At 47.0% G+C, this 24958-nt stretch overlaps 1 long non-coding RNA gene across 1 annotated transcript; it reads right to left on the bottom strand.

Moving 5' to 3' along the window:
* Nucleotides 1-2248: 2248 nt before the first annotated feature.
* On the bottom strand, nucleotides 2249-21603 carry LOC115897722. Its single transcript, XR_004057507.1, has 4 exons — nucleotides 21494-21603; nucleotides 11286-11359; nucleotides 5667-5891; nucleotides 2249-2314 (listed from the first exon to the last, which is right to left on the bottom strand). It is a non-coding gene; the product is annotated as an uncharacterized LOC115897722 (long non-coding RNA).
* Nucleotides 21604-24958: the final 3355 nt, after the last annotated feature.

The raw sequence follows: 24958 nt of genomic DNA on the forward strand, positions 1-24958 counted from the left end.
GAGAAACCCCATCTCTACTAAAAATACAAAACTAGCCAGGCGTGGTGTTGCATGCCTGTAATCCCAGCTACTTGGGAGGCTGAGGCAGGAGAATCGCTTGAACCCGAGAGGCAGAGGTTGTGGTGAGCCAAGATTGTGCCATTGCACTCCAGCCTGGGCAATAAGAGCAAAACTCTGTCTCAAAAAACAAACAACAACAACAGAAAACAAAAACAAAAAACAAAACAAAAAGGAAAGAGTGCTTTGGATTCTGCTTTTTCATGTACCCCAGATGATCCTGAACTACTGGGATCTGTATCTTTGCCCATGAAGGTTTTCCCTTCATTCAATCAGCAAGAGACTGGGGCTGGTGTATAAATACCCCAACTCCCTCACCCCTGGGCTGCACTGGGCAATTCTGAAGCAGATGTTTCCCAGAGTTTGCCAACATGACTAGGTTCTGGTTGACCCCCGTGGTTGCTCCTGAGGAATGTACTCTGTATCTGCTGCCTTCTTTTTAGTGTCTCACATCACCCCTTTCTTGCTGATTTCCCTTCACCTCCCAAGTAAACCACCTGCACTCTGAGACCCCTGTCTCAGAGTCTCCCTCTGTGGGAGCCTAAACTAAGATTATGTGTGTGTGTGTGTGTGTGTGTGTGTGTGTGTGTGTGTGTGTGTGTGTTAAATGATTTGTAACTTCATTAAGTTAAAGAGAGCCCATGCATGAGAAGATTGTAATTAATCTAATTCTATGAACCTGAGGTCCACTAAAAAAAAGTTTTTAAAGCATAGACTCTGGAATCACACTGCCTGGCTGTGTACACAGGCCCTATTCTCACCAAGACAGCAGAAAGGGAAGGCAGCAAGAAAAGTTCTGCTAGGACTTTTTGAACTAGAAGTCATCTTTTGCATGACTAAAAAGGCCCAGACAGGTTGGGTGCGGTGGCTCACGCCTGTAATCCCAGCACTTTGGGAGGCTGAGGCAGGCAGATCACCTGAGGTCAGGAGTTTGAGACCAGCCTGCCCAACGTGGCAAAACCCCGTCTCTACTAAAAATACAAAAAATTATCCAGGCGTGGTGTCAGTCGCCTGTAATCCCAGCTGCTTGGGAGGCTGAGGCAGGAGAATCACTTGAACCCGGGAGGCAGAGGTTGCAGTGAATCGAGAGCACACCACTGCACTACAGCCTGGGCGACAAGAGCAAAACTCCGTCTCGAAAAAAAAAAGAGGGCCCAGACATTGGACTAACTGGGCTAACGAGCTATTATTGTATTAATAGTCTAATTATTTAGTGTCTACTCAGAGCAATCTCACAGCCCTACCTTTGGGACTGAAAGATCCCCATCTCCAGTAAAATCCACAGCCCGTACCTTCCTTATAACCCACTGGGCTACTGAATCCAGACTCAGAATTATTAAACAGATAGGCACAGGCCTAATGTCATAAACTCTATTGAGCAATAGATCCCTGTGGCAGAAGAAAAATTCTCCATGCTTCTTTTCTCTCGGTTTGCAGCAATAGTGCAAATGTGGGTGACGGCCTTCAGACAAATCTTTAAAAGCCAGAGAACCCAACTGTAAGAGGAAGTCAGGATCCTTCCCTTCCATGGTTGAGCTTCCAAAGAAATGTTTTGCTCTCCTGTAGCTCTGACTTTGACATGATTTATTTGTGAGTCAGAGATCCTGTGAGCTGATAAAATGTTTAACACCGCTATGAAAACCTACATGGTAATTTCCCTTTGTACCTGAGCATTTCCATTTAGACTTTTACTCCACATAGACTGCTTATTAGAGAATGGAATCACAACCCACGTAGCCCTCTCTTCTCCCTGTTCACTTTGGAGCCTACCTCCTAATTGAAGGCCTCAATTTCCTCTGCACATACTCTAATACTGTGCCTTCCTTCCCATTATCCTGTGACTTTTTCTTCCTCTCCTCCATCTGGCCATCACCACACTAACTCCACATAAACAAACCTTCTCTGAAATAACTATTTCCAAAAGAACAGGCGCTGGTGAACTTCTTCCGTAAAAGGCCAAATAGTAAATAATTTACGTCTTGGGCCGGGCATGGTAGTCCGAGATCATGTCACTGCACTCCAGCTTGGGTGACAAGAGTGAGACCCTGTCTCAAAAAAATAAAATAAAAAATAAAAAATAAATAAATAAAATAATTTAGGTCTTGTGGATCCATATGGTCTCTGTTGCGACTACACAGCTCTGTCTTGGCAGCACAAAAGCAGCCACAGACAACACATACTTGAATGTGGCTTTTTTCCAATAAAGTTTTATTTACAAAAGCAGCAGTTGGTCCCATAGTCTGTACTTCGTTGATCTCTACTAGGGAACAACAAAAACAAACAAACAAAATTAATCATACCCCAGCTCCACTTAACAAGGTCTTAACAAATTGTCTTGCCTTTTTCTTAATGACTTTCTATGCAATACCATGTACACAAGAATTTCTATATTTACTTCTAAAGCTGCTTTGAGACACAGCCAGTGTTGTACAGCAACGTTCTCTATATATTCACCATACTTTGTCAGTTGAAAGCAATAATTAGGGTCCTCATATTCATGCATTCGTTTCATAAAAACCACATACTGGCCACCAAGGTTACACCCGTGGGTACATTCATCAATGCTTCTTATTTCATTTTTCTTCTCATTGCATACAGTATAATTTCATTTACCACACTGGGCACAGAAACAAGGTTTTTCTCTAGGATGGACACACAATCAAAAGAAATAGGCAAATATTGGCTGTACTAACTTTGGCCCAAGGCATCTGTATGGAAACTTTAGAACAGAAATACAATTTCTCTGGTTTTGTCCACTCTCTGAGTCCAACTGTGCACAAATTACATGTCATTGTGGTGACACAAATAAGACTTCATTAACATGGCCATTCTGATCCTGGTAAACAAGTTTATTTACACTTGAGCACTGCTAAAGAATGAAGTCACAGAGAGAAGTTCATGGTGGGTGGCCCTGCCTTTTACACTAAGGCAGGCTTTGACAAAATCCCCGCACCCCGCTTAGACAAGCTGCTACTCAGCTATCAGGGGTTAATGAAAGTTCGGGGTAGGTGCCTGTTAAAAGAGGATAACAACACTTGTAATCAAGGCTGGTCACATTTGTATTTAACGACATATGTCAGTGCTGTTTCTAGTGTTTGTTTGTTTGTTTTTTCCTGAACTCCTTGTTCCTTTGCTCTGCCAGAGGGTATAAAAAGGATAAACCAGGTTTATCTTCAGGGATACGTGACGGCTGGTTAGTTATCAGTGAAATCGGGTTTTGTTTGACTCATAACTAGATATCAAGTAGTCCTTGAAGATGACAAAACCTGGGAAGATATGATTATCTGGGATTGTGAGAAAGACAAAGTTGAATCGTCCCACTGTGAGAAAACAGCAGGCGGATGTCTCATTCTTCCGAAGCAGCGTGAACGTTGCTCACAGGTGACGGGAAAGCTCCATCAAATGTTCAGGCTCCTTCCTAATGCGGGGTTGGTGGGTCTCACACAAGGAAAAGCAGAGGGACGTTCAAGTTCCCCATGCTGCATGTGCTGGGAAAATATGCCGTGGAGGATGCAAATGCGGAGGCAGGTCCCTGTGATGACCTGGTCTGCATACAGGAGACACCGAACTCATCTGCCCTCCTGAGCCGCCTGGCCCAATGCCAGGCTCTTCCTTTGGGACAGCCAAGCCTGTCCTGCTCCCAAGCTTCCTGGGGGCAGCCAGCAGCTGGCATCCCATCATTCTGGGAACCGAAAGAAACCCATGTGTGTGGTAGGGCGCGGTGGCTCAAGCCTGTAATCCCAGCACTTTGGGAGGCCGAGACGGGCGGATCACGAGGTCAGGAGATCGAGACCATCCTGGCTAACACGGTGAAACCCCGTCTCTACTAAAAAATACAAAAAAAAAAAAAAAAAAAACTAGCTGGGCGACGTGGCGGGTGCCTGTAGTCCCAGCTACTGGGAGGCTGAGGCAGGAGAATGGCGTAAACTCGGGAGGCGGAGCTTGCAGTGAGCTGAGATCCGGCCACTGCACTCCAGCCCAGGCGACAGAGCGAGACTCCGTCTCAAAAAAAAAAAGAAAAAAAAAGAACACCTGACATTCACGGCGTACTGACCACACCCTGTGAATGGAGATACGTGCCTTAGGTCATGTGGCTGCATGTCATTGAGTTGAAATTACAGGAGACTCTGGTGGTGGTGTTATCCACATATCAGGCAGGATGGCTTTCTCCTCTCATCCTTTTCCTGGGAGGTTAGCTTCAGCTAGAAGAGGTAGAGACTTGTATAACCTATTTGGACCACAGCCTGCAATAGAGGAGTTGGTACCAGCCAAAGAAAGGTTTATGAGTCTGGGTGGGGTTCTGCTTGTCGGCCTCTGAAGCCACCTCCCCACAATTTCTGCAGGAGAAAAACTTGATCCAATTGGCCTTGAGCTGAGAATCCTTTGTTAGGGACGGGTGGCAGGTTGTTGGGGTTAACAGAGAGAGATTGGGAGAATGTTGGAGGAAGAAAATGAGGGACAGTGCCAAAGAGTGTGGACCCCAGATGCACATCTCAGGTAAACTCTGTTTGAGCTAATACATACTCAACAGGTACATTTAAAAACAGAACCTGCACCATCCTCTACACTCTGGGGACCAGGTGTAGTGGCTCACGTCTGTAATCCCAACAATTTGGGAGGCCAAAGCAGGAGGATCGCTTGAGCCCAGGAGTTCAAGACCAGGCTGGGCAACACTGGTAAACCCCTTCTCTACAAAAAATGTTTAAATTAGCCAGGCATGGTGGTGCATGCCTGTAGTTCCAGCTACTTGGGAGACAAAAGTGGGAGAATCACTTGAGCCTGGGAGGTCAAGGTTGCAGTGAGCCATGATCACACCATTGCACTCCAGCCTGGGGCACAGAGCGAGACCCTGTCTTAAAAAACTCAACTCAACTCAACTCAACTCAACTAGACTATGGGAGGATGTATGATCATCTGACAGCAAGATTCTTTTCTGATGACAGACCAGACCAATGCTATGGGCACAGACACAGGGTTCCATCCATTTAGAGGTGGTACCTGAGGCTCGGACACTGTGCAGGTGCCCAAAAGTTTACTCGCCTGGAGATGGGTCACACCCTACCTTGTTTCCACGTCAGCAGACCAGCCAGTAAGTCCACAGGATTTGACTGAGCATCCTAAGGACTGGGTTTAACAGCAAAAGGAAGTTTGTAACTGGTATACAAACAAGGTTTCAACCCCCAAGAAGCTTTCTGTCCTTGATGAGCTCAAGCAAATAGTCTCTTCATATGATAATAACAATTCACTGGATACTTCTACACACTCTGCTTTATGTACTACGCACACTTTAACTCACTAAATCCTTGCAACAGTGCTGTGTGGGTAGTGCTATCATTGTCCTTTTTTAAAAGATGGTACATAGAAGTTAGATTATTGAACAAGTTACACACCTCATCAAGTGTCAGGGCTGGGATTCTAACTGAGACCAAGGGCTCCAGAGGTGTGTGAGAATGAAGCAAGAGAGCTGCAATCACTTCCAAAGATAGCCACGTTGACAGAGGGCTTTCCATTCCATATGCTTCATCCTTGTAAGATAGGAAGAGTCTTCATCCTTCAGATGAGGTGCCTGAGTATCAGGCGAGTGACATAACTTGGAAAAACTCATGTACTTGGTAGGTTGGCAGAGGTGAGATTCAAGTTTGGGTCTGTCTGGTTTGCAGCTGGTTATCTTTCCACCACTCCACTGTTGGCCAATTTAGAGGAAGGCTGGACTCCCTTAGCCTTTCTAGCTTCCATGATGTCTGGTTCCTGGGAGATTTCTAGAGCTATGAGCATTTACTCCCACTTATGAGCAAGGCAAGAGTTCTCACGAGTTGAGGTCTAATCATGGAAGGCTAAAGGGAGGATGAGATTGTTAAGGCTTAGTTGGAGGCAATACCCTGGTTCATAACCAAGTGTTACGGTCGCCCTGCCATTAGTAAGACCAGCTTCCAACTACAATGAATGGATTGGGGAAAGGTTATTTTGTATCTGAGGCTATTTCATTTTTAAATCTGCAGGTGTCAAGTAGTGTTTTTGGAAACTGTAGAGATCAAATTTTAAAAATGTCAACTGGGAGGATCACAACTAGAAAGGCCATCGTAATAAACACTGCCTGTAAGTCATCACCCACTAATTGAGTCATCTGTGAAGTTAATGCGGATTTTTGCATATCAGGATGCCCAACCCTTCCAGGCAGAAGGATTATTACCTGAAGTGACCTGGGTTGGAGGCACCAAAGGGCATTCTTGGAGTAAGTGGCATTTTGGAACCTCTGAGGGTTAAAGCTGGCAGAGCTACATTTGTGGGAAACCCCAGGGTCCACGTTAGTTGCACACTGGACCAAAACAGGGGCAAAAAGCAAGGGAGGGAAGCACCAAGAGTACCAAGGCACTTGTCACTTTCGCTTCCAGGATTAGCTTGATCTGTGCATAGCAGAAAACTCCAAGTAACAAATGAGAATTACAGAAGTCATGGAAATAACAGAGAGAAAGCAAGAAGCATGATGGTTTGTTTTTTTGTCATATGGAAGTCCCTATGCAGCCTGTTCAGGGTTAGTGTGGCCAATCTCTTCCACAATGGGCTTGAGGATTCTTTTAGTTCAAATAAATGCTGGCTACAGTGACAAATCTGCAAATGTCAACATCTTAACCCAATGAAGATGGTTCCCTCTGGTTATTCAAGAGTCCAATGTGGGGGCCAGGCTTGGTGGTTGACACCTGGAATCCCAGTATTTTGGGAGGCTGAGGCAGGCAGATCACTTGAGGTCAGAAGTTTGAGACCAGCCTGGCCAACACGGTGAAACTCTGTCACTTCTAAAAATACAAAAATTAGCCAGGCATGGTGATGTGTGCCTATGGTCCCAGCTACTTGGGAGGCAGAGGTGAGAGAATCGCTTGAACCCAGGAGGCAAAGGTTGCAGTGAGCCTAGATCACGCCACTACACTCCATCCTGGGTAACAGAGGGAGACTCCGTCTCAAAAACAAGACAAAACAAAACAAACAAAAATCCAATGCAGAGCTGGGCATGGTGGCTCACACCTATAATCCCAGCACTTTGGGAGGCCAAGGTAGGCAGATCGCTTGAGCCCAGGAGTTTAAGACCAGTCTGAGGAATGTGGAGAAACCCCATCTGTACAAAAAAATACCAAAACTAGCTGGGTGTGGTGGCATGCACCTGTGGTCCAAGTTACTCGGGAGGCTGAGGTGGGAGGATCAATTGAGCCTGGGAGGTTGACACTGCAGTGAGTCGTAATCATGCCACTGCACTCCAGCCTGGGTGACAGAATGGGACGGGACCCTGCCTCAAAAATAAAAAAAAATAAAAAAAAAATAAAAAATAAAAAAAAGGAAAAGAAAAAGTCCAATATAAGTGTTCCTCCACAGTGGGCATTTTTCCTCCATGTAGGTCTAGCTCATTGTAGGCTCTTGTAAGTGTTTGTTAAATAAACCACTTAAAGATATGTGTTCACAGAATCAGGGACACAGATTCCTTCTATCTTGTGGCTCTGCTTTTACTTAAATCCTCAGAATCCTCTGTACTTGGCCAGATGATGGGGGAAAAGCACAAAGCAGACAATGTGACTTGTAATGGGCCACATCTGGAGGTGGAACGTAGCCTAGCTGTGTGCCCAAGAAGAAGGACAGACAGGTCTGGAGACCAGCCTCTGCTACAAAGACTCAGGTTCTTTTCAGCTCCTTAGCAGCATGTCACCCTCAGAGTTTAGCCCTTGATCAAAAGTGGCAGCCAGCAAAGCTGCTTTCTACATGACAACTTGAAGAGCCACTGACTAAATCCTAGGTATAAGGCATCACTTTCTAAAGAATGAATCTCTTGGGTCAGTTTATATTTTTGCATCCACGAGATGGAGGAAAGAGAAAACAAAACAAAACAAAACGGAAATAAGGGCATGGGCCAAGTGTGCTTTAGTTTCCTCATTTGAGAAACAAAGGAGTTGACAGACATAAAATGCTTAGAAGGACACCTGGCTCATATTAAATGCTCAATAATAGAGAGCTACGGGAAAAGGACTGGGGATAGAGGGGAGAAGAAAAGGGGGAGAAGAAAGGAAGGTTGTCTTGAACCAGAAGATTTCCCAAGGCAGAAATTTCCCAGGAGCTTCTGCTTACTTCCTGGGAAGTAAACTTCCTGGTCAGAACTTAGTTATGTGGTCACATATTCCCAGCAAGGGAGGCTAGGAAATGCTGTTATTTCAGGAACTCATATGCCTTGCTAAAGATTAGGGATTTTTTTACTATGGAAGAAAAGGAGAATAGGTATTGGAAGATAACTCATAGTTGCTGCCACATTCACCAACAGCCTAGACAAGGCTCAGATTTTAAGGCTGCTAAGTTTTTAGGGAGTTGGCAGAACATCCTGGTTTAACAGACAGAACTGGGACCTGAGACATAGTCTTTAGCCAGGACTGTGGAGTGATGGGCAGTTTATTATCTCAGTATTGCTGAGGCCTGCTGGCCTCACCACTGGCCCTATGCATGCTACTCCCCATGGTTTGAGCACCCCACTTCTAAATGCATGCCATCCATCAGGGAGTATGTGGGAACCTGAGCCATCTCCAGGGCTCAGGCTAACTCGCCTAGGAGGGGCCCTGCCTCCTGAAACCATTCAGGAGCTCCGAGGCAGAATCCAGGCTTCATTCATGCCTCAGTCACTCCCTCTTTGCTCCTTGATCCTTCAGCACCCGAGGACCCCAGCGTCCTTACTCTTCCTCACTCTCACCCCAGGTTCCCTTCCTGCCCGACTGCCCAGGCGCCATCCAGGCTTTGCCTCGCCCTTTGGACCTGGTGTTATGGGTTGAATTATGTCCCTGACACTCCAAATTCCTATGTTGAAGTCCTAATCTTAACATTTTGGTACCCAACACGCTAGTGTCTAAGAATGTGACTTCATTAGGTAATAGAGTCATTGCAGATACAGTTAAATTAAGAGGAGGTCACAGTGGAGTAGAGTAGGCCCCTAATCCAATACGACAGGTGACCTTATAAAAGGGACATTTGGACACAGACACACACATAGGGAGCATGCCATGTGAAAATGAAGGCAAGTATCCAGGCAATGCATCTGCCAGCCAAGGAATGTCAAAGATTGCCAGCAGTTAGGAGAGGGGCATGGAACAGATTCTCCTGCACAGCCTTCAGAAGGAAATATGAGTGCCCCACCTCCAAATGCCTGGAACCAACCCTATTAACACGTTAATCTCAGACTTCTGACTCTAGAAGGGTGAAACAATAAAATGGCCAACATTTAAGCCACCCAGTTTGTGATATTTTGACATGGGGGCCCGATGAAACTAACATACCTGGCCTGGCTTCAGATTTTGGGAGGCTGAGATGGACAGATTGCTTGAGCCCAGGAGTTCAAGACCAGCCTGGGCTAGTCTTGAACATGGAGAAACCCCATTTCTACAAAAAATAAAAAAACTAGCTGGGTGTGGTGGTGTGTACTTATGGTCCCAGCTACTTGGCAGGCTGAGGTGGGAGGATCACCTGAGCCTGGGAGGTCGAGGCTGCAGTGAGTCATGATCACACCAGTGCACTCCACTCTGGGTGACAGAGTGAGACCCTGACTCAAAAAAAAAAAAAAAAAAGTCCACTGTAAGGGTTCTTCCACAATGGGCATCTTTCCCCCATGTAAGTCAAGCCCATTGTAGACTCTTGTAAGTATTTGTTAAATAAACTATTTAAAGATATGTGTCCAAGGGGCTGGGCATGGTGGCTCACGCCTGTAATCCTAACACTTTGGGAGGCTGAGGTGGATGGATCACTTAAGGCCAAGTGATCAAGGCCATCCTGGTCAACGAGGTGAAAACCCGTCTCTACTAAAAATACAAAAATTAGCTGGGCCTGGGGGCAGGCACCTGTAGAACCAGCTACTCAGGATGATGAGGCAGGATAATTGCTTGAACCCAGGAGATGGAAGTTGCAGTGAGCCGAGATTGAGCCAGCCTTGCCCCAGCCATGCAGACCAGGGCTCCTCAGCTAGTCTCAGCTCTCAGTCCGTCTTTACCTTGGCCTTCCCCATTCCAGCTCCACCCCACTCACCCCTGCTCTGCCCATCTACCCTCCCTTTGTTGCCCCAGGTCTCTTTCCCTGAAATCCCCCAAGTTCTGCTGCTAACAGAGCTGGTGTTGATACCAGTATTCAAGAGCCACACATTCACTTTCAGAATCCACCTCTCACAAAAGAGTTCACAACCAGTGAATGAGTATTTTAGGTGAAGCCGGAACCTCTTGCCAACCCTTAGGCTTTATGTACACAACAACATGAAATAGAGTTGAGTATCCTTAGGGTAGAGGAACATTGATGGCCACACTGAAAAATCAGATCAGTTTCTTAGGGGAAGGAGGCAATATTTTTTTTCCCAGAAATAAAGCAAAGGGTGTGCTCTCAGCACTCTCCCTGTTTAGAATGTGTGGATATGGCTTTTGTGCCTAGGCCATCTGGTTAACTTACATCTTCCCGTGTTTCTGGGCCATCAATGTAAGAAGCCCCCATCATTATCTACAAAGTATTTTTTGGTAACTGAAATAAGTGAAGTTCATAAGGGAGAAACCTAGGCAACAAGTAAAATAAAAAGGCATGCAACTAGTCTGACCATACCCAAAAAGGAAGTCCCATCACTGGAAACCTCCCAGGATGCTCCAGCAGAGGTACAACTGCTATGTGTCCCTGGCTTCTCAGGGCAGCCACAATTTCAAAGATCCGCTCCCACTGCAGTCCCAGCACTCTGGGAGGCCAAGGCAGGAAGATTATTTGTGACTAGGTGTTTGAGACCAGCCTGGGCAACATGGTGAAACCCCATCGCTCTAAAAAAAAAAAAAAAAAAAAAAAAAAGGTACAAAAATTTAGCTGAGTATAGTGGCATATGCCTGTAGTCCCAGCTACTAGGGAGGCTGAGGTGGGAGGATGGCTTGAGCCCAGAGGTCAAGGCTGCAGTGAGCCATGATCATGGCACTGAACTCCTGGGTGAGTTCAGATCGAGTACAACCATGTCTCCATAAATAAATAAATAAATAAAATATCTGTTCCCTTGAACACCCCAAGAATTCTCATACCCATGATTCGTTTTGGGTTCAGAAATATGGTCACCACAGATGCAGAAAACCCCTGCTCACCAGAGGGCACAGAAGAAGGAGGGGCACTAAAGGTGTCAAGGACGATTGGAGAAAGAGCCACTACCTGATGGAGCTGCCAGATCTGGGGAGGGTAATGATCCCAAAGGCCCACACCTACAGGGGAACAGGTCTTCTCCTCCAAACTGCTGAGCAAGTGCCATCTGGTTTCAATGAGCATCACAGGGAAACTTGAAATGGAAGAGAAGTTCCAAATGAACAATCCAGGAAGGCAGCATCCAGAGGACATCATAGTCCCTATCGGCCCCACTCCCTCTGTTGAGGGAGTGTACATGAGTGAGGGAGATCAGTACCCAGGCCTCCGGCCCCCTCTTTCAGCATCAGCCTCCAGGGAGGGTGGAGAGCAGAGGCAGCCGCAGGAGGATGGCCCAGGAGCTGTAGCCTGGTAATGGAACTATGGGTGGGTCACAGGTTCCCCTCCTGGCTGGCCCAGGCTGAGAGCAGTGAGAGGCCTTCTCTCTGGGCAGGTGCCTGCACCTCCCTGGTGTGCCCCCACCTGGGCTCCCAGTACACCTCCAAGTTTTGCAGTTCCAGGAGTCATGACAACATGTGATCTTCGGTCCTAGGACCCACACTAGAAAAGAAAAAGGAAAGGAGGGGAAAGGAAGGGAAGGGGAGGGGAGGGGAGGGGAGAGGAGGGGAGGGGAGAGGGCACAGTGGCTCACACCTGTAATTCCAGCACTTTGGGAGGCCAAGGTGGGCGGATCATGAGGTCAGGAGATGGAGACCATCCTGGCTAACACCATGAAACCCCGTCTCTACTAAAAATACAAAAAATTAGCCAGGCGTGGTGGCGGACACCTGTAGTCCCAGCTACTCGGGAGGCTGAGGCAGGAGAATAGCGTGAACCCTGGAGGCGGAGCTTACAGTGAGCCAAGATTGCACCACTGCACTCCAGCCTGGGCGACAGAGCAAGACTCTATCAAGAAAGGAAGAAAGAAAGGAGAGAAAGAAAGAAAACCAAACTAAACTGATTGAACTGAAAAAACAAAACAAAACAAAACAAAACCCTCACTGCAAGAATTTCATAATACACTCAGAAGTATTAACAGCAGAAGACCAAGCTGAGGAAACAATCTCAGAGCTCAAAGACCAGTTCTTTGGGTTAACTCGGTCAGACAAAAATAAAGAAAAAAGAATTTAAGGCCAGGTGCGATGGCTCACGCCTGTAATCTCAGCACTTTGGGAGGTTGAGGCAGGTGGATCACGAGGTCAGGAGTTCAAGACCAGCCTGGCCAAGATGGTGAAACCCCGTCTCTACTAAAAATACAAAAATTAGCCAGGCATGGTGGCACGTGCCTGTAATCCCAGCTACTCGGGAGGCTGAGGCAGAGAATTGCTGGAACCGTGGAGGCGGAGGTTGCAGTGAGCTGGGATTGCATCACTGTACTCCAGGCTGGGCAACAGAGCGAGACTCCATCTCAGAGCCGGGATCGCGCCACTGAACTCCAGCCTGGGTGACAGAGTGAGACTCCATCTCAGAAAAAAAAGAAAAAAAAAAAAGTATTTAAACCAACAACAACAACGACAACAACAAAGAGGTAACAGTCAAGAAGGAATGGGAACAACAAAAATATCAACGTGAATAAATCTAAGTCAAAATGCTGAGAATACAGAACACAAGCATCTAATCTGAGGAGCTAAAAAAATCATCATAGAACTAAGGTGCTACAAACAATAGTACACAAGGTGAGAAGGAGTAATTGGAGTATAAGCATTCTAAGAACCTTATATTTTTCCAGAGAAAGCTTTAAAAATCATTGATTTGAAAATAAAGTGAAACATGCATATTAAGATTTCTAAGTTAGCTTCTAAAAGAATAGAAACATATATACTAAATTTCAAAGGAAAGAGAAAAAAATGGGACTGGGGCAAAGGTGAAGGGAATCTCAACTCATTTAAAAGGCAAGAAATGGGCAGGGCACCGTGGCTCACACCTATAATCCCGGCATTTTGGGAGGCCAAGGCAGGAGGATCGCTTGAGGTCAAGAGTTCAAGACCAGCCCTGGCCAACATAGTGAAACTCTGTCTCTACCAAAAATACAAATATTAGCTGGGCATCATGGTGGGCGCCTATAATCCCAGCTACTCGGAAGCTTGAGGCACAAGAATCGCTTAAATCCGGGAGGCGTATGTTGTATTGAGCCAAGATCGTACCACTGCACTCCAGCCTGGGTGACAGAGCAAGACTCCATCAAATAAATAAATAAATAAATAAATAAATAAATAAATAAATAAAAGGTAAGAAATGAAGAGAAGATGACCTGCCAATAACCATGTTTAAGTGTTATTCTTAAAAGTAGATATTCATCAATAAATAACTAGACTTTTCTTTTGGAGGATAGATTGTTTTTTTACCCCCAGTATTTTAAAATATTTTAATAATATTTTAATTTAGTATTCATATATTATGAAAAAATAAAGCATAGCTTATTTTTTCCTCCTGCATACCTTACAAAAATTTCTTTTCAAGATGTTCCAGCAGGTCAAATGTGGGCAGTATCTGTGTATCACACAAATCACTTCTTGGAAAACATAAAGGTAAAAATGAGTAACCAACCATAATTCGCTGTTTGAATATTATACAACTCTGCCACATACATGCATACACCAAAAATAATCTGCTAAGTACCCGTCTAATAGAATACAGCTGGACAGGGGGCAGTATTGGGAGGTGCTTTATGCAATGAAGACGCCGCAAAATCAACTTCATTGCGAAATGCAATGAAGAAATGAACGCAGCTTTCTCTGTGTTAATGGAATTTGCCAATCGTGGTTACAGACTTGGTTTCCAAAAAAAAACACATTTATCTTAATTTCTTCAAGTAAAGGAAACCAAGTGGTCTATGAGGGTTTGGGCCATGGGAGCCTCCCTTACACACACACACACACACACACACACACACACACACACACACATCACAAGGAGTTCCCCTCCTGCCCTCCCCATGCACTCCCAGGACTCAGTCTCAGGGCAGTTCCTGGTGGTTCTGTGGCTGCCCTGCTTTGGAAGAGCAAAGAAGCATGGAAAGTTTTCTGTGCCTTGATAGTTAATAGGCATTGGTTTGAGCAGGTTCCTCTTAGGAGGGAAATGAAGCCATTGCCTGGTGGTATAGAATGCAAAAGGTTTGAAGTGAGAAGGCGCAGAGTGGCCCAAAGAATGGGACAGGAAAGAAAGACAGGGAGAAGAGCAGTAGGGGATGGAGGGACTTGCCTGGATTTCAACAGTGGCCTTTGGATTCACGCAGCCTGTGTGCCCCACCTCTGCCCAAGCCTGCTGACTGCTGACCTTGGAAAAGCAAACCCACAACCATGGGTGGGCATACTAGAAGGCGTGGCATTTCCAAACGGCCACTTTTGCTTGCCAAAGTCCCAGACCTTCAGGTCCGACAGGTGTCACTGACCTGCAACTGCTCTTCCAGCCCTCCAGCAACCCTGACTTTAAAAGTCATGTGACCCCCGGGGCATCTTGACCAAGCATTTAAATTTTTCCCTAAAGTTCCTTTCTATACCACAAAACAGCCATTTTCTACAGTCCTCTGAATTTCCCAGGGCTGAGCTGTAAATCTGAGTATCAGAGGAACCAGCAGCCAGCCAATGTCAGGAGCCCAGCAAAGACTGGTCAGCTAGCCGTCAGACTAGGGTTTCAAAGGTCAAAACGATAACACTCAGCATCCACTGCCCTGCCACCACCCTATCCAAGTCCCAGCCATCTGGTCATTCACTCTGTCCTGCCAGGGCATGGCAGGACCCATGTGGAGGGGGTCAGGACACCAGCCATCTTGTGCTGGGATCTGTGGAGATCCCATTTCATACAGATATCCTACAGCCCCTGATGTGTAGAAAGGGGGTGACAAGAACCATCTCTAGTGTAGATGCCACTACATGGCAAGGAATCACAACAGAAGATGGAAATGCAGATGCCTGGGCCATCAGGGGAACTCACTGTGGACCTGGCCCTCACAGGAAGAACAGGATCCCTGGAAAGACATTCTAGGGGATGGGCTGTCCAGAGCCCTGGCCAGGTGGTCGATACACCCAATCCCAAAAAATCCCTCCCAGCAAACTTGCCTACAACCACAGAACCTATGAGGGTCTTTGCAGCACCTAACAGGAAATGTTTCCTCCATCCCATGATCACAGAGCGCCTGCTGTGTGCCAGGTACAGGCAAGGCACTAGGGCTGGAGGATCAGCGCAGGTACTGCCCTCACAGACTGCATTATCTGCTTGGGTGAGAAGTAACTGACAACCTCCATGGCCAGGCAAACTTTCAGAGGCCACCTCATCCTTTCCTTTCACATTGATGAAGGAATGGGAATAGTCTATGGCAGTGCTATGAGTCCAGATATCCAGCCTGGCCCCCGCCCATGGTCCCCAGTGAGGCCCTGCTCCCAAGAACTGAAATCCCAGACATGCTGGGTCCACATTCCCCTACAGAGACACATAGCACGGACTAGAGAAGATCCAAAATGACTGATGAGTATTTGGTTTGGGGGAGTATTATTTTTTGAGATGGGGTTTCACTCTGTCACCCAGGCTGGAGTGCAGTGGTACAATCTCAGCTCACTACAACCTCCACTTCCCAGGTTAAATCAATTCTTGTGCCTCAGCCTCCCGAGTAGGTGAGATTACAGGCATGAGCCACCATGCCTGGCTATTTTTTTTGTATTTTTTTTGGTAGAGATGGAGTTTCACCATGCTGGCCAGGCTGGTCTCGAACTCTTGGCCTCAAGTGATCCACCCGCCTCAGCCTCCCAAAGTGCTTGAATTACAGGCATGAGCCACTGCACCTGGCCTGGTTTTTAAAAATGCTATGTCTACATGAGGTCATCTCTGAAGGAGTCCCCTTAGAAACAATCATAAATTATTTACTTTCTAGGCCTCCACTTTTTTAGAGGGGACTCCACTTTTTGGAGGGGAGGGAGCATCCACTTTGAACCTCACTCTCATGACAGATTCCTTTCTTTGGGAATCAAACTGCCACCAACCCCATGGCCACACTGCCACTTACTATCCAGGTGACCTTAGGCAAGTTACTTCATCTCTGTGCTTCAGCTTCCTCACCAGTGAAATGAGGATAATAACAGTACAGTAGTCCCCCCTTATCCTCAGTTTTGCTTTCCAAGGCTTCAATTATTTGCAGACCACCAGAGTCTGAAAATATTAAATGGAAAATTCTGGAAATGAACAATTTGAAAGTTTTTAATTGCATGTTGTTCTGAGTAGCATGATGAAATCTCGAGGCATCTAGATCTGTCCAACCAGAGGCATGAATCATCCCTTTGTCCAATGGATCCACGCTGTCAATGCTACTTGTCTATTAGTCAGTTAGGAGCCATCTCAATGATCAGAATAATTGTCCTGGCATCGTAGTACTTGTGTTCAAGTAATTCTTATTTTACTTAATCACAGCCCCAAAGCATGAAAGTAGGGATGCTGGCAATTCAGAAATGCCAAAGAGATGCTGTGAAGTGCTTGCTTGCTTGCTTGCTTTCCTTCCTTCCTATATATATATATACACACACACACACACACACATACACACACACACACACACACACACATATATATATATATATATATATATATATATATATATATATATTTTTTTTTTTTTTTTTTTTTTTTTTTTTTTTGAGATAAGGTCTCTGTCATCCAGGCTGGAGTGCCACGGCACCATCACAGCTCACTGCAGCCTCAACCTCCCTGGGCTCAGGTGTTTCTCCCACCTCAGTCTCCCAAGTAGCTGGGACTACAGGTGTGCACCACCACACCTGGCCAATTTTTGCATTTTTTGTAGAGACAGGGTTTCGCCATGTTGCCCAGGCTGGTTTTGAACTTCCTGGGCTCAAGCGATCTGCCCACCTCGGGCTCCCAAAGTGCTGGGATTACAGGCGTGAGCCACCATGCCCAGCTAGTAAAGTGTTTTCTTTAAGCGAAAAGGTGAATGTTCTCAATTTAGTAAGGAAAGAAAGAAAAAAAAATCCTATACTGAACTTGCTAAGATCTGCAGTAAGAACGAATTTCTATCCATGAAGCTGTCTGTGAAGAAGGAAAGAGAAATTCGTGCATAGTATATATAGGGTTCAGTCCTGTCCTCAGTTTCAGGCACCCACTGGGGGTCTTGGAAAATATCCTCCTGGATAAGGGGGAACTTTTGGATCCACGTATACTATTTATTGTTAAAATCATTTAAGGTAACGTAGGAAAGGGCTTAGCACCATACCTGGCATATAGTAAACTGTTCCTAAAGGTTAGTTTACTAAAAATGTATTCAATCCTCCCTGACCCAAAAAAACAAAGGAAAAGCCACCTTCCCTAATGCTTAACATTACTTCGAGCTCAGCCTCCTCCTTTTTCTTATTCCTGCAAATGCTTTGGAAATGGCAGCTGTGCCCAACCCTGTTTAACGTCCCAAGATATACCAACTCTCCCCTCCCTGATCCTTTTTCTGGGCCTCTCCAAACCTGCACGTGTCTCAGTCTTCCTCAGCATCAGGCCTGCCCCTGGCCTCTTTCCTTTCTGGTCTCTCCTCCTTTGGGGCCTTGTCTCAAAACCAGGTCCTCAACACTTCTCACTCTCTGAGCTTTCTGCCCCTGTCCTCAGCTCCTCTCCTCCTCCCATGCCCCAAGGGATAAGACAGCCTTTCCAGGGGGTCCATCTGCTCTGTTCTCTCTCCACTAAGTAACAGGGTGTCCCTCAGAGCTCAGGTGCTTTTCTAGAATTAGCACTTAAATTCCCCCTAAGCCCTGGAGTTAGTGTTTTCGCCCAACTCTTTGTATCTCCAACGGGAGGTATGTCCCGAAACACTCTGAAATCACCATGTCTCTATTGCACCATTTCCCCCGCTGAGAGCCAGTTCTTCTATGGGTGTCACCACTGTCCCTGTTCCCCACCCCCAAACCCAAGCTTCTGAGTCACCTTCAATTTTCCCCCTCACCTGCTATCTTTCTAGTCTACCAGCCCTCTCTGTTTTTTTTTTTTTTTTTTTCTTTTTTTTTTGAGACAGAGTCTTGCTCCGTCACCCAGGCTAGAGTGCAGTGGCGCCATCTTGGCTCACTGCAACCTCTGCCTCCCAGGTTCAAGCGATTCTCCTGCCTCAGCCTCCCAAGTACCTGGGATTACAGGTACCTGCCACTAAGCACGGTTAATTTTTGTATTTTTAGTAGAGACAGGATTTTACCATGTTGGCCAGGCTGGTCTCGAGCTCCTAACGTCAGGTGATCCGCCCACTTTGGCCTCTCAAAGTGCTGGGATTATAGGCTTGAGCCACCACACAGGCCCCTCTCTGCTTTATCACCAGTGTAAATTGTCAGAATACCCAACTTTTCCAAATTCAAACACTTAACTGACTTCCTAAATGAAAGTCATAACATACACAATTCTCACAAGGGCTTGGGTTTTGTATGTAAACAGAAGGGAGGAGGTCAGAACAAATGGCTTTCTCCACAATCTGCTCTCAGTTTTGCCATGGGCCTGGCGGTTGGTTCTTATGCACACAGTCTCATCTAATCCTTCCAAGGCAGGTTAAGTTCTTATAGATGATGGAAGGCCAAGGTAAAGGATGAGGGCTGTAACAGAATCGGGCTGTGTCTTTCTTTTTTCTTTCCACTGCACTCCAGGCTGAAATGACAGCAACAGATGGTCTTGTGGAACCTAAGAAGGTCTGCAGCGTCGGGGAAATTAAAAACACATACACACACTGAGAAATCCAGAGAGAGAGAGAGACAGACAGACAGACAGCAGAGAGAGCATACGCATGTGTGTGGCCCTGGGGCAGGTCAAGACCTGAATTATTTGGGGTATCTCCAAAGCCTCTTCAGACAGTACACCTGCCTCCTGAAAACCAGACACAACAACATTGGGGAGATGTATGCAGACAGAGCTCAGCTCCCAGGGGGATGTTGTGTGCCTTCTCACTGTGTGTCAGCACTAGAGCTCAGTGGGACCTGGGATACAGCCTTACCTGCAAGCCTAATTCTTAGTTTCCTGCTTCCTTGCTACAGGAAATCAGATTCCCAAGTAGACATGATTTGCTCAAGCCCTTTTTGGAAAGAGGCTACCAAAGTTCAGGCAATGGTTCAGCTGTGCAAAACTCCAATCCATTAGGATCTAGCACATGTGGAAATTATTAATGTACAACTGCTGTGTGTCATCTTGGCCATCAGTGACCATCAAAGCCACAGCAAAAGTTGAAATAAATTCAGGAAAATCCTTAAACTGTTTTAAGCCAACTATACTTTTCCAGAAGATGAAATTACCATTACTTTTCCCATTAAAAGGCAAGGAGACTGGGTAGAGTAAGATAGATCTCTAAAGCAATCCTTGGAAGGAACCCTCTGACTCATGAAATCACTCACAGGCCTAGGGGCAGGCAGGAGCTTCTGGGAGCACCTCGGTGTAATACTGCTCTACAATAAACCCCTAAGTGGGCAAAATCTCCTCCATTTTGTAGATGGGGAAGATGGGATTCACAGAGCAAATCACTTTTTTTTCCTTGCCCTAGTTCTCCAACGTGTAAACTGGAAACAGTACTCGCCATCCACAACCATGAAACCCAGCTTTCTAGAAAGAAGCACAGAGAAAACAATCAAAAAAGAAATAGTATCTCCCCTTCCAAAATGAAAGACAAAAAAACCTTTCTCGGCAGGGCATGGTGGCTCACGCCCATAATCCCAGCACTTTGTGAGGCCTAGGTGGGCGGGTCACTTGAGGCCACGAGTTCGAAATCAGCCTGGCCAACATGGTGAAACCCCGTCTCGACTAAAAATACAAAAATTAGCCGGGCCTGGTGGCGGGCGCCTGTAGTCGCAGCTACTGGAGGGGCTGAGGCAGGAGAATTGCTTGAACCCAGGAGGGGGTGGGGGTGGGCCGGATGTTTCAGTGAGATGAGATTGCGCCTTTGCACTCCAACCTGGGTGACAGAGACTCTGTCTCAAAACAAATACATAAATAAACAAGCAAAAAACCCTTTCTCAATCTCTAGGCCAACTAAAACGTCCACAAAAAAATGTAACTAATCCATACAATTGGCTAATAGCCACCTTTCCTCCTTAACTCACTCACCTAAAATCAGGAGAAAAGCAACTCAAAGTCACAGCTTTTAGAGCAAGTCATAAAAGAGCGTAATTCGCCGCTGAAGTTGCCTTCCAAGAAAAGGCAGAGGAGCCTTTATGAGATTTTTTGTTCCCTTACTGAGACGTGTGGCGGGAGAAAGTGGCCAGTCTGCAGCTGAGCTGCTGTTGGGGCGGGCAGGCCACCTGAGGCCAGGGCGCCTAACGCGTCGGACTGGACGTGTAGGGGGCCGGAGCAGCCGGTCACCGCGCCCTCCTTCCCTCAGGAAACGGGTCCCACCCCCACACCCGGCCCTGCCAAGTGTCCCCACAAGAAGGGAAGGGGCAGGAGGGAAAGAGGCACTTTCTCACCATCCAAGGGCCCTACTCTTGCTCCTATCCCAGCATTTCAGGGGCTGGTGGGCTTTGGGTGTTCTGTTTCACGTGCTTTCAGATTCAGAAGGTGCACTCGCACTGCCTGGTTTTCTGGAGAGAGGGGCCAAGCATGGCACCCCCTGGGGCCCGGGAAGCGACGGGCTCGGGGACGCGCGCGCTCCAGGTCCAGAACTGGCACGAAGCCTGGGCTCCTGCGACCCCGACCCACTCCAATTCCCTGCCCCCAACCACAGCCGAGGCGTCCCGGCCCAGGGAGGGTGGCGGGGGCGGAAGGGCGCTAGCAGTAACCAGAGGTGCCATAAAGAATTCTCCCCCACTGTGCGGTTCCCATTTCACAGACAAGACAGTGGAGGCCCTGGGAAGGCTGGGGCTTGCCCACGCTGCCGCGCCTGGGAAGCAAGCCCAGGTCAGTCCCTGCGCGCGGTGTCGCTGGGGGACCTCCGGGACAAGCCGTGACCGAGGCTGGGGCGCGCGTGGAGTTGATGCTGGCAGTGCCTCTTCTGGCTCGCCCGAGCATTCCTTTCCCCTTTTCCCGGGAGGGACTGAAACCCTCCCGAGGGCCAGTGCGGGAGCCCAGCCGGCCCTGCGCTCGACGTCCAGGAGCCCCGCCCGCCGGCCCGCCGTGCAGTTCAGTCCCGGGGCAACAACAGGTGCGCGGCTCGCGGCACCGTGGCGCCGGCTAAGGGGAAAGTTTCGCTGGCCGCTGCGCGCTGTTTACTGGATCCTTTAGCAGCGCGAGGGCCCGGGGCTTTCGGGCGGGCCGAGCCATTGAAACCCGAGACGCGGGGAGGAGCTGTTGCGGCGCGGGGAGGGAGGCGGACTGCCCGGGGCCGGGCCAGAGCGGCTCCCCTTACCTGCAGCTTCACGGGCGGCTTCAGCTTCCATCCTCGGGCTCGGGTGGCACCGCGCCCCGCCCCGGAGGCTGTCCCTGTGCCCCTCGCGTCCTCCTCCCTTTCCCATTCCTCCCACGGGGCTGCTCCCGCTCCCCGCCCCCTTCCCCTCCCCCGGGGTCACCACCGAACAGTCTTCCCTGCTACCAACCCCTGGCTACCCAGACAGTTTGCAAAGAGCGTTGGCTCCACCATCCCACCTGATTCGCCACCCCCAGGAGAATTTACTATTTCTCTTTCATTTGTAGGGAGAAGAAACCGTTAACGCCCCCACCCCCCACTCACACGCACACCCTTGCCTGTGCCCTGGGCCTGAACGGACACATCTCAACCCCCTCCCACGCCCCTTCATTCTAATATTATTTCTATTTCTTTGAACAAGAATCATTTGCGTTAACCCTTTTTGAAAATGTTCAAGTTTCACTCCAGTAAGCTTACTAGAAGGAAGGAGGAGGAGAGGGAGGAGAGAGAGGAGGAGGACAAGGAGGAGAGAGAGGAGGAGGACAAGGAGGAGAGAGAGGAGGAGGACAAGGAGGAGGATGAGGAGGAGGACAAGGAGGAGGATGAGGAGGAGGACGAGGAGGAGGCGGCGGTGGCGGCGGCGGCTTTGGCAGCGACTTTGGCGGCGGCGGCTTTGGCGGCGGCGGCGGCGGTTTTGGCGGCTTTGGCGGCTTTGGTGGCGGCTTTGGCGGTGAAAATTTAGACAGTTGAAAAATAGGCGGCGGCGGCGAAAATTTACACAGTTGAAAAATAGGCCAAAGCACACTGAACCTGCAGGATATCCAGTAATCTTTTCTGCCCATTTCAAAGTCTTTCCCTGTCCTCACCCAACGATTATAAGCCTGCTTTTGCTGATACCTAACAATGTTATTTAGTAAATGTTCAGTTAGTATTCATTTGAAATAGAAATATACAATAGCAGGTAATTTTTTCTCCTATATTTCTTCTTGGCCTGTTTCAGGGTGTTATGCAAGGGGAGGTGGAATGCAGTGGTGGTTTTAAAATGCCAGAAGCCTAGGAATCTGAAGGCCTCAGCAGGCTGGCACCTCCCCACTCCCCCCCACCCCAGCGGCTCTTAGAGGCCAAAAGATTAAGGGTCATGATCAAAGATTGAGGGTCATGATCAACTCACTATACCACTGGAGGTCATGTGAGTAAGCACTAAACTGTTTCTCATGAGAGCAGGGTGCTGGCAAACTGGCAAACTGTGTCCGCCGCCCAGAAGGACTGCTGAGGGCAGTCATGACCCAGGCGCAAGTGTTTTTATGATTAGACGTAATTGAAGCCTGTTACTAATGGGAACTTGTGATCAATCAAGCAGCTGACCAATCTTACCGCCTCCTCCCTGCTCATTCTACCCAATAAATACGAAGGGCTGTGGAAGCTCGGGGGGGGTGGGTTGGCTGCCTTTGCCCACTAGAAGCAGGGCGCTCCCTTCTTCTTCCCCGTTTCCCCTTCCTTTAAAACAGTCTCTCTCCCTCCCTCCCTCTCTCTCTCTCTCTCTCTTTCTTTTTCTTTTCTCTTTCTCTCTCTCTCTCTCTCTCTCTCTCTCTCTCTCTCTCTCTCCTCTCTTTCTTTTTCTTTTCTTTTCTTTTCTTTTCCCCTTCGTTCAGTCTTATAATGACGGTCTCAAGTAGCAACAGTACTAACTGTCGTAGTTATGGTCTCAAGTAGTAATTGTGGCAGTCAGACACAGGCACACAGGACTAAAGGTTCATTAATGTCTGCTGTAAAAATGTAAAATATATTTCTTCAATATATGAAGAAGTATACATTTTTTGGTGTACATTTTTGTTACATTTTAAAAAGTTCTCTTGTTTTTTAAAAATTACATGTATAGGGCCGGTCGCAGTGGCTTACGCCTGTAATCCCAGCACTTTGGGAGGCCGAGGCGGGTGGATCACCAGGTCAGAGATCGAGACCATGCTGGCTAACATGGCCAGTCAGGAGATAAGAGACCATCCTGGCTAACACGGTGAAACCCCGTGTCTACTAAAAATACAAAAAAATTAGCCGGGAGTGCTGGCGGGCACCTGTAGTCCCAGCTACACTCCGGAGGCTGAGGCAGGAAAATGGCGTGAACCTGGGAGGCGGGGCTTGCAGTGAGCCGAGATCACGCCACTGCACTCCAGCCTGGGGGACAGAGCAAGACTGTGTCTCAAAAAAAAAAAAAAAAAAAAAAAAAAAAAAAAAAAAAAAAATTTACATGTATAGTGCCTGAACAGTTCCTTTAAAATATGTGTGTGTGCATGTATACAGTATATATAAAGACTAATGAACTCAAAAGTTCCCTGCTTCTCATTCAACTCCTATTTCCAAAGTCAGCATTAGTCAAATACCTCCTGTTTTCCTTTTAGTTTCTGAGTTTTGCGTCTCGCATGAGTAATTTGAAACTACTCCAAAACTAGAAAAGAATTCTTCTAAATTTACTTCCAGCATTCTTACTGTCTTGATTTTCAGATTTGAATTTTAATCCAATCAGAATTTACTGACCTATATGGCACAAGGAATGGATCTGGCTATATCTCATGGTTCCCACAGCATTAAATGGTATATTCTTTCTGCTACTAATTTTTGAATTATCTCTTTAACTGTATATTAAATTCTCATTTACATTCTAGCTATTTTATTGGCAGTTTTCCTATTTCTACAACAATACTGCACTATTTTAATTACCCTAACTTTTAGCATATATTTGGATATCTGGGAAGGCAAGCCAGTTGCATCTAGTCTTTAACATCAGTTTGCATTAACATTTTTAAAGTTTTGAATCTTCCCATTATAGAACATAGCATCCTTTGGTTTATTCGGGTCTTCTATGTTTTTTTTCTAAAGTTCTACCGTTTTCTTTTCTTTTCTTTCTTTCTTTCTTTCTTTCTTTCTTTCTTTCTTTCTTTCTTTCTTTCTTTCTTTCTTTTTTTTTTTTTTTTGAGACAGAGTTTCACTCTTGTTGCGCAGGCTGGAGTGCAATGGTGCTATCTTGGCTCACTGCAACCTCCGCCTCCTGGGTTCAAGCGATTCTCCTGCCTCAGCCTCCCAAGTAGCTGGGATTACAGGCACGAACCACCACACCTGGCTAATTTTTGTATTTTTAGTAGAGAACAGGGTTTCATTGGCCAGGCTTGTCTGGAACTCCTGACCTCAGGTGATCCACCTGCCTTGGCCTCCCAAAGTGCTGGGATTTCTGGCATGAGCCACCACACCCCGCCAGTTCCACAGTCTTCCCCAAAGGGATCTCATACATTTCTGTTTGAAGGGTATTGTGGATAGGCTTTCTTTTCTCCAATTACATTAGAGTTAGTTATTGCTGATATATAAGAAAACTCTTAGACCCTGAGAGGTGGCTCCTACCTATAATACCAATACTTTGGGAGGCCAAGGCAGGAGGATCACTTGAGGCCAAGAGGATCACTAGAGGATCACTTGCTA

Source organism: Rhinopithecus roxellana, chromosome 5 (genome assembly GCF_007565055.1).
Source record: "Rhinopithecus roxellana isolate Shanxi Qingling chromosome 5, ASM756505v1, whole genome shotgun sequence".
NCBI lineage: Eukaryota > Metazoa > Chordata > Mammalia > Primates > Cercopithecidae > Rhinopithecus > Rhinopithecus roxellana.